A 9348-nucleotide genomic window follows, 5' to 3' on the forward strand; every position below is an offset into this window, starting at 1 on the left:
CTGGACGCGCGGCAGGGACATAAAGTGTATCCAGTGTAAGAGCCACACCAGCCATCTGCCAGGGGGCTCGGCTGTTCACAGACCAGCGCGTGCTTGTCATTAGGCAGCAAATCAAAGAGGCACGCTCTCAGGAGAATCCTCCATTAAAACTGTATAGATGTGCCATCCCGTCTCCGTGTGGGAAAGGGATGCACTGGTGAGAGTGTGTTGAATGGAAACGGAGAGGGGGATAATGAGTTTGGCAGGGCAAAGCGCGCGAGGAGGTGGCCGCGTGTTCGCCTTTAATCGCCGTATTTTATTTGTTAAATCGAACCTCCAGAAAGCACAGAAAAGCAGGCACCCGGCAAGCAGTTTTATATTAATGGCGTAACCTTAGGTGGTAATTAAAAGCAAAAAAAAAAAATCCCTCCAGCATTTTAAGCACTTCCTTAATATTTTATCGGAGAGGTCATGACAAAAGGAGAAGCAGGGGGTTGTGGGAAGGGAGGTTTTTCCGAACTCAGGTTCGCTGTTTCCTAACCACAGTGGGACTCTTGTCTTCCGTTTCACCGCCTCCCGTGTGGCAGGAGTGTCCCCAAGATCACGGCCACTCCGAGCGCCCCAGCGTTCGGCCGCTCACTCGAAAGGTGCCGTGGCCCACGCTACCTCTGTGGGGGCGAAAAGAAGAGCGAGAGAGAGAGAGAGAGAAGAAGACAGGAAAAGAGAGATAGAGACTGGGAAAAAAAAATCAATAGGTTTCCATTATCCGGTTGGGCAGTGTCACTGACCTGTCAGTGATCCTGCTATGCTCCCTGCACACGGGTGCAACAAGCCCCCAGTCACCGTGGCCACTGACAAGAAGGGAGCGTTGCAGATAGCACCCAGGAACAAGCCGGAACACACATTTGCACTTCAAAAGCCCAGAAGACAGGGTGCCGTGAGGGACCACCAAACAGCAAGAGGGCCCGGCTCACCGGGGGGGGCAGGTAGTGCACTGTGGTCAGGCTTTCACGACCCCTCCCGCCTGTCTGACTGTCTTACTCTCCTCCAATAATGCTTTTATCCCCACATCAATTATTTACCTCCGGATACACCAAAGGAAACCCAGGTGCACTGATTCTGGCTGAGAGAAATTCATCACCTTCATAGTCGCTCCTTTTTCTTTCTCTCCAGGTCCCTCCCCTTTTCGCTTCTGCCCTCTATCGCTTCCCCTAAAAAAACAGGCTGCGGCGATACAACAGGCATGTATGAGCACTGCGTGTGTGTGTGTGTGTGTGTAGGCTACATGCTGGAGTATGTCTCTGTATGCATGTATTTGATAAACACACTCAGGTAAATATGCTCTGGTAAAATATGCATCAGAGAAAATACCCGAGAATAGAAGTTGAGATAGACATAAACTCTTTACCCAATAAACTATTTGTCTGTTAAGCTGTATGTTATTTAGTCGCCAGTTTTAACAATATAGGCCTGTTGGGGTCACCCGTAAAGTCTTTGGCGGAAGTAACTGACCTAGTCGTAGTCGAATCGTGTCGTGTAGTCTCATTAAAGACGCGTCAGTCAGAGAGGCAAGCACACGCAGCCCTCGATTTGAACCGGTTTACACCAAAACTCTGAGTAAGAGAGACGTCAACCACTTCACACAAGCGTAGAAATCGATACGTTTTGACATGGATTAAACCAGTTTGGGATGCGCCGGTTTGGTTCTCCACAAATAATGGCTCGGCATACGTCACCGGCTGGAAGTTGGCTGCTGAAGTCAGACTCTGTAGGTCGTGTAATGTGACCAGTGTCCAGTCTTATGGTGCCATGTGGAGAAAGATTTAGATTTTCTGAAAGTGTAAGGAACTGTTTTCCCTTTAGAGCTGTGCTGGAATATCTACCAATTAAATCAACCCTTTCTTTTGCTAAAATAATCAAGATACAGGATTGGTCATTTGTAAGTGAAGAGTAAACATTTGTAGTAAACCGTTCTGATAAACCTATTCTCTAGCCTGAAATTAAATTTAACTGATTTTTAATTACTTAAAAAAAACCTCAGTACATATGACTTATTATGGCTATTCATGAATGTTGTTTTAGAGAATATAATGCCTATGCATTGCTTTTTGTGCTTGGTTTAGCCCTCCTCTCGCTCCCTGGCCTTTTCTAAAGCAGTGATTCGGTGCTAAGTGACTGGGGAATTTGAGTTAATTTGCTGACAGGGCTTAACAATAACGGGTCATGCAGCCCTGCACGCTCGGCTGCTCCGGCTCAGTTGACAGCTCCTAATCACGCCTTGCCCCGAAGGCACGAGGGCAGAAAGGGTCGTAATTACCGAATTATAAACTGGTTGCCAGTTTTAAATTGAGACATAGTCTGCTACTTGTATGGACACAGTTGCGTGTAATTAAAAGCGTTATCGGAACACTGAATTCCGTGAATTAAAGAGCCCTGCTGCTGCTGTCCTCGTGAAAGTCGCGAGGCATCACGAAGCATGCACGCTTCTCCACGTCGCTTCTCCGAGTGTCACGCACAATAACAAACAAACGAAAGAAAAAAAAAAAAACCAAGGTGGACTGGCAACGCGTCGTTTTCGGCTACTGACACGGTTTGGGGATGTTGCACCCTCCAGCAACAGCCTTATTCCCCGTTAATTACTCTAAAGACTTTCCGCGCGCAGGGCCGAGGTGTGGCGCGAGCTGGTCACGGAACAGCTGCTTCTCTTCCCTCCAGGCACAGCGTGACCCCCTTTTTTAACTTCAGTAAATTGGAAGCTTGACAAAGCCACAAAATTAAAGATTTGGATTGGGGGGGGGGGGGGGATGCAGAATATGAGCCAAAAAGTGACGAGTCAGGCAGCATCGCGTGAAGAGGCATAATGCATCACGCGTAAAGTATCACGCGCGCATTCGAGGAAGGTATCCGCATCCATGTATAAAAAAAAGGAACAGCAGGATTTGTCCAACGCACTGCCATGTGTTGACATGTGCCGCAGGCCTGCTGTGTCAGGGCTCTGGAAACCCGAATGCGCCGTAGTTTTAGCTCTTTCTGTGCCATGAGGTTCTGTACTGTCGGTAATTACTACCGATGATCTACAGATTCGGTGTGTCATTCTTAAGTCTGCACGAATTAATTCATATTACCGATTTTTTTTTTTTTTTTGCCTGAGTGCTTTTTGTACTGTGTTGTCTCATTACGTTAAATGTTATTCTTCTTATATATTCCTCGAAATAAAAAAAGAGGATAATCTATACGCAAGAATTTTCTCGGCTATAATAAAATGCGGCGCCAATTTGGTCTTTCCCGCTCTGTTTGCGAGTGTTAATTAATCGTTTCAAGCTCGGGAAAATGTGGAGAGAATTGGGCCAATCAAACCAATGGCGTGCGCTGCATTCGCTTTGCACCCTGTGTTTGCCGCACAAGTCAAAAGCGTCGCTGGTTTACTGAAATATTCACAAACTGCCGTGCAATTCAAGAGTCGGACGCTAGGAGGCACTGCACTTCACAGAGTGAATTAGGACACTTTAGAAAACCCCACTTAACATGCTTTGTTGAACCGCCACTATAATTTACAAGAAGCCGAAAAGCCGAGGTTCGAACTTTTTAGGCCATCCTTTAAAAAGACAATTCCCTCTACAAATGTGCTTTTTAATCCAAAGCCTAACCCGTCTATCAAACGAGGGGAATGTGTCTCATAATCACAGTAAACGCTAACACAGCGGTCAGTAAGCCGTTATTACTGGGACGACATCGGCGGGACCTACAGGTTAAACCGATCCGTATACTTTACTATAGTATAGTGGGCTATTTTCAAACTGTTTTTAATTGTTCGCGTTTCTTCAAAAAACTTTTCCCGAATACTATGAGGTTTGTGGCCCTTTAGCTGTTTTTTTTTCTTCCCGGAGTTAACGGGGAGGGGGGGGGGGGGGAGGGAAATCTGCTGGTACGTTAAGAGATCTCTGGTATGGTAATTACTTCCGTTCACAAATAATCAGATATTATGCTGATACGGTTTACACTATTCATAATAGAGCATGAAACTGTGGTGCTGACAAAAATCTGTCAGATAGACAGAGGGGTTGGTTCTCTGCTATACCCTTCATGTTGAGACTGAATGGTTATATCTCAATACTGCACGTTATCATCCTTAGCAATAAAGGAAAGGCCAAGCACGCGCTTGGTGTATAGAGAAATGCACCGTTTGACTGATTGTGTTTGACCTTGTATTTGGTTATGTGTCATATGTTGCAGTCTTGAAATTATACATTCTAATTTTAGGTAGTGGTGTCTCACACTGTAAACAAAAATAATTCTGTATTTACAATACTGACGTCTGTTTCTGTACATATATAAATAAACAAGGAACCTGCAAACAAACCTGCTTACACACTCGTCAAATGCTTCCTGGGGCATGTTTATTCCACCACATTTTAAACGCAGAATAACTTCACAATGCACAATTCTTTTCTTGCGCTTTTTGCTTTGTTGATATATATAATTGCGACCCAACTGTATACCAGAGTTGAAAAACGTGTCAGGCGACAAGCGAATATACAGAGCAAATGACAAACACAGAAGGGGAATAACTGACAGTTAAAAAGACATTCGATGTGCTGCTAACAGGCAAACGCACCAGTACAAAGTCACTCGTGCCTTTGAGAGCACGGGTTGTTTTAGCGCAGATCTCCCGGGCTGTATCTCCTGTCGATCTGATAGGGAGAAAGAACAAGCTAACACGGCCTGTTTAAGAAACAAACATACAGATTAGATGGGGATTTTGACAGCACGCCTTAGTCCCTTCGCGCGCGCACCAGGCCCATAAAGAGGAAGATGAACCCCGCGCACGTACGCGACAATATCTGCCATTATCCCGCAGCAATAAATTCCACTAACAATTAAAAAATTATTATTAGCATTGTAACCCGCACTGAACTGCACAGACGTGTTCCTTCGCAAACTGGAAAGCAGGGCACCAATCAGATTAGCAACGAAAGGCTGCTACAGTATAAGCCTGGTGGACGAGGCACATTTCTCAGCCATGCGTGTGCAGCTAAAATGATAAAGGAGGCCTAATACGCGGAGCCTATATGTATGTATGCATTCGTTTGTGCGAGTTTTACTCTCGCTGCTGTGGAGTCTCTTGCGTAAGTGTTAGAACGCTATTTGCCAATCAGTGACAAACGTGTTAAACTGCACTAATTTGACAGGAGAAAAGAAGGTGACACGGCACATTCTCTCCTTTTAATGATTTACTTTTACTCCACGTCGTTCCCGCTGTGACAAGGTCACGCAAGCGCTGGCGGCGCGTCCGGGGACTAGTCACCCGTGCTCTGCGTTACTTGGGCTCCGGAAAGCCATCGTCCTGCGTTTATTCACACTGCACGATACATAACTCAACACCGAGACCGGCTGAGGCTAGTGGACCAACATCATCTGCGATATGTTTGATGAAATTATGCTAGGCCACATTCGTTGTTCAAACATGCATAAACGGGAGCTAAAACGCTGAGCTGGAGATGTATGTATGGAACTATTTAGCCACCGTTTTCTGCACTGGGGGGAGGTGTCTCTGCTCGGAAACACCAACTGGCTTTTAATTAGGCCTGCATTTTAATGAAACACCCAGACATGCGTTCATTTTCTAGGTTACAGGCCTACAGTTTTTGCGGGACATTTTGTAGCCTGCAACGCTGAAACATTTAACCACGGGATTGTCTGACGTTAGTATAGAAATGGGCCCTGTAGGGCAATATTGACAGTAAGCGACTTCATTTTACAGGCTGTTGCTCGCGCGTGGCTCCAGCAGAACTTGGTTAAGAATTCTGTTCCACGCGCTTCTTAGAGCCGCATTACAAGGATGTTTTAATCACTAGATCAACAACTCAGATCTATAGGAGGACAAATACTGGAGATGAAATGTACCAATGATTAGCATGCTGTGAAAAGTACAATGCGTTTCTTATTTAGCATTTAGATAACTGTCTGTGCTGCGGCGCGGGCTTCAAAGTTGAACCCACTTTAGGAACGGGGGATTCATTCCTCCTCCTGTATGCTTCACTGAATCTCTCATTACCAAACTTTGCCTGTATTGATGTTAGATTTGATTGAAGATTAGAGCATTTAGCAAATCTTGCTTTTCCGCATGTGTCGGCTTTTTCGAGCGCGCAGCACCGCGCGCGCTGGTCAATACCCTCACTTTTATCTCGTGTCTGCTTCATTTAAACTTAATCAACTCCGTCAATGAACTGGAACAGTGTAACGTCCCCGCGGTACAATGTTGTTCTTTTGTGCGATAATTCTTTACGCTTCCTTCTCGTTCTCCCTCACTCAACACACTGGCACTAAAGCTACATTTATACTATAATGAAGTATTCCAATCAATATGATAATGAATACTAGCCTGTCTGGACGCGTGTGTGTGACACACGACAAACTCTTCGTTTCCCCGTGTTATAACCCCCACGGCTTATTTCACAGTCCAGTGTTAACAATAAAGAAAAGTAAGCATCTTGGCAAGGTGCATTTTTAAAAATTCTTTTTTTTGTGTGGACATTTTGGAAGCAGAATCTACAGCTGCGTTGCTTTTTTTGTCTGTCTGTCTCAGACGAGTAGAGCACGCTAGAGCCCAGTGTCACACACGGAGAAGAGGCAGTAAATGTGTTTTGGTTCTTCCTTTTGTATTTCTTCGCTCACCTTTGCGTGTCTCCAGCACAGCGCAGGCAGTCATGTTGATACGGCTACCCAAGGAACCATTTCGGAAGTATTTGCGAGGTAGAGTGTGTGCCACCATCTGTTGCCACGCTAATAAATGTGCCATACTCTGGGCCATCCAGTGGTAATCATATCTTTAATCGTCATCCGCCATGTGATATACATTTTCCATAAAATCCCCGGATTAGAAAAATTCCCCGTGTCGCTCGGCCACGCGGACGTCTCGTTTGCGCGGTTGTTAAAGCGAGAAATTACGCTCGAGCACAGAAAGACTCTCTGAAAAGAACCATGCATAAACTCCACTGGAATAAACCTCTTATTCAGGAATAGGCTCTTGCATATTCAGAAATGTTTGGTCATAGGAATAGACAATATAAAGTGCGATAAATGTATTACTTGTTTTATGTATTGCTTATTGTATATTAACGATTAGACTAGATATTGCTTAAACCCTCATGGTAGCAAATTACCATATTCCGTTTTCTAATCGTACATTATAGTTAACATAATTGACAGTATAAAATAATAACCTATGTAATAATAAACCTATGACCTTTAATTAAATGATGACCCTAAATAAAGGACCATTTACATTATGAGGTTCTCCTTGTAGGACAGTGGCATCAACGACGAGGTCGTCTCAGATGAAGTCTTCTATCTGGAGTGGGATGGACTTCATTGTTCAATGCAGTGTAACAGAATCACTGGATTTTATTCAGGTTTGGTATTTCAATGAGGGCAACTCCAGTACACAAGAGCAGTAATGTTCTGTAATTTCACAACAGGTCAGACTTGTGTCATGTAGTCAACAGATTCTTTCTAAAAAAATGTGCCTTCTAATATGTAGTTTACTTTTTAATACAAACTTATATGTGATTTCATTGGCACATGAGGTCTTGTTGTTAAATTCTGGCAATTCTAGAATGGGACTCTGTGTACTTGATAAATATTTTAATTCAGAGAGTGAAAGAAAGTGAGAAAAGGAGTGAAGGGAGAGTGAAGGGAGAGTGCAGCTAAAAGGTGCGACATCCGACCCTGAAGGACTTGGCCAGGCCTGTTGTGATGCCCCTCCTGGACACATGTTGTACAGCACTGACCCAAGGCTCTCCAGAACAAGTGTTTGGGTACGTCACTAACCCTAACCTTTTACATTGCACAGCACTAACCCAAAGCTCTTCTGTACATGCGTGTCTTCCACTACAGGTACCGCAAGAAAGTTAGACATCATAATTTTCAGTTTCGGAGCTAGAAACAGTGGGGCATCTAGGAACTGAGACTTATAACTGTTTACAAATCAATTGGAAAGCCATTTTAATCTGGACAACAGTTAATGGTGCTTTGCACGTGTCTAATGGTGTTTTCCTCACCTCCTGCACGAGAATCCCAGGATGCTGCCATTCACGTGGAGGCTTTCTGTTCTAAACCTGTCTCTGCAAGGCATCTCATTATTTCTTCCTGAAAGTATTGGCACACAAAGGAAAGTGTGATTATTGGTGATAAATATATAAGCATGGCGCTTATCTTATTCACCGGTCGCCGTGCGAGCTCACGGCGTCACAGGTAATGGGCAATATCTGAGCATGCAGTAGGTGACGAATCTCCATTTTCTCAACACAAATGTCTTTTTTTTTTTCTCCCAAAGACATTTTGAATGAAAAGCTAAACATAGTAAGAGTGCGACATGTAAACATATCACATGAAGGAAAAGGTTGGAATAGATGAGGAGAAGAAAGCTTAAAAACGCCATGCTTGAGAAATTGTGCCTCAGATATTGCGTGTTATCGCCAGCCGAAAAGCAGCAGATTAGAACAAAAATCTACATCCTGTTATCAGCTGTGGCCAGTCGAATTGTTGTGTTGGTTTCCTTGTTAATAAACAGTTGGGTTAGTTGTGCATCGGTTGGCACTGAGCTTCCCAGGTTTGGGAGTAATGAGTGCCTTTCTCAGGATCTCTCAGAGTCCTGAAGTCACGTCCATGCCTTGATTTTATCTCTGGACTGGCTCTGGTGTGTCAGGCATCTGGTTTGTGGGGTGGTAGCCTGGTTTATTCATTATTATTCACTAGGTGTCAAGGAAGCTTTTAAACTAGCTCACCTGATGGAAGCTGTGAATGCGAAATTTTAGTGAGAAGCAGCATCCGTACTTCTGAGATTTATTTTAGGTGTGTGTGTTCCCATACACAGTATAGGAAGTATTGCAGGGAAGGAGTGTGTTTGTCTGGAGGATGAGGAGTACTAAACAAAAGTGATATCAAAGTCAACCAGATGTGTGTGTGTGTGTGTGTGTGTGTGTGTGTGTGTGTGTGTGTGTGTGTATATCAAATCAGTTTATTTGTCACATATGCAGTCATACACGGTACAACTCGCAGTAAAATGCTTTGATGCTTGCTCACATAAAAAGTTGTGTGGAGAGAGAATCTAATGATATAAAGAGAGGTAATATAACTAAGAGAAAATATATGGACTGTATATACAATGTATACAATGCATATACACTAATAATAAACAATATGGAGTATAAGGATTGGCATTGGTAAGCATTGTATAGTTGAGAGCAGTGTACGTGTGTGTGTGTGTGTAAGAGAGAGAGCGAGGTGGCCTATATTTTTGAACATGTAGCCTATATGAGCATTAAAAAATGAAAGGATGAATCGACTGTACTTCTCTTTCTCTCCCTG

This window comes from Electrophorus electricus, chromosome 3 (genome assembly GCF_013358815.1).
Source record: "Electrophorus electricus isolate fEleEle1 chromosome 3, fEleEle1.pri, whole genome shotgun sequence".
NCBI lineage: Eukaryota > Metazoa > Chordata > Actinopteri > Gymnotiformes > Gymnotidae > Electrophorus > Electrophorus electricus.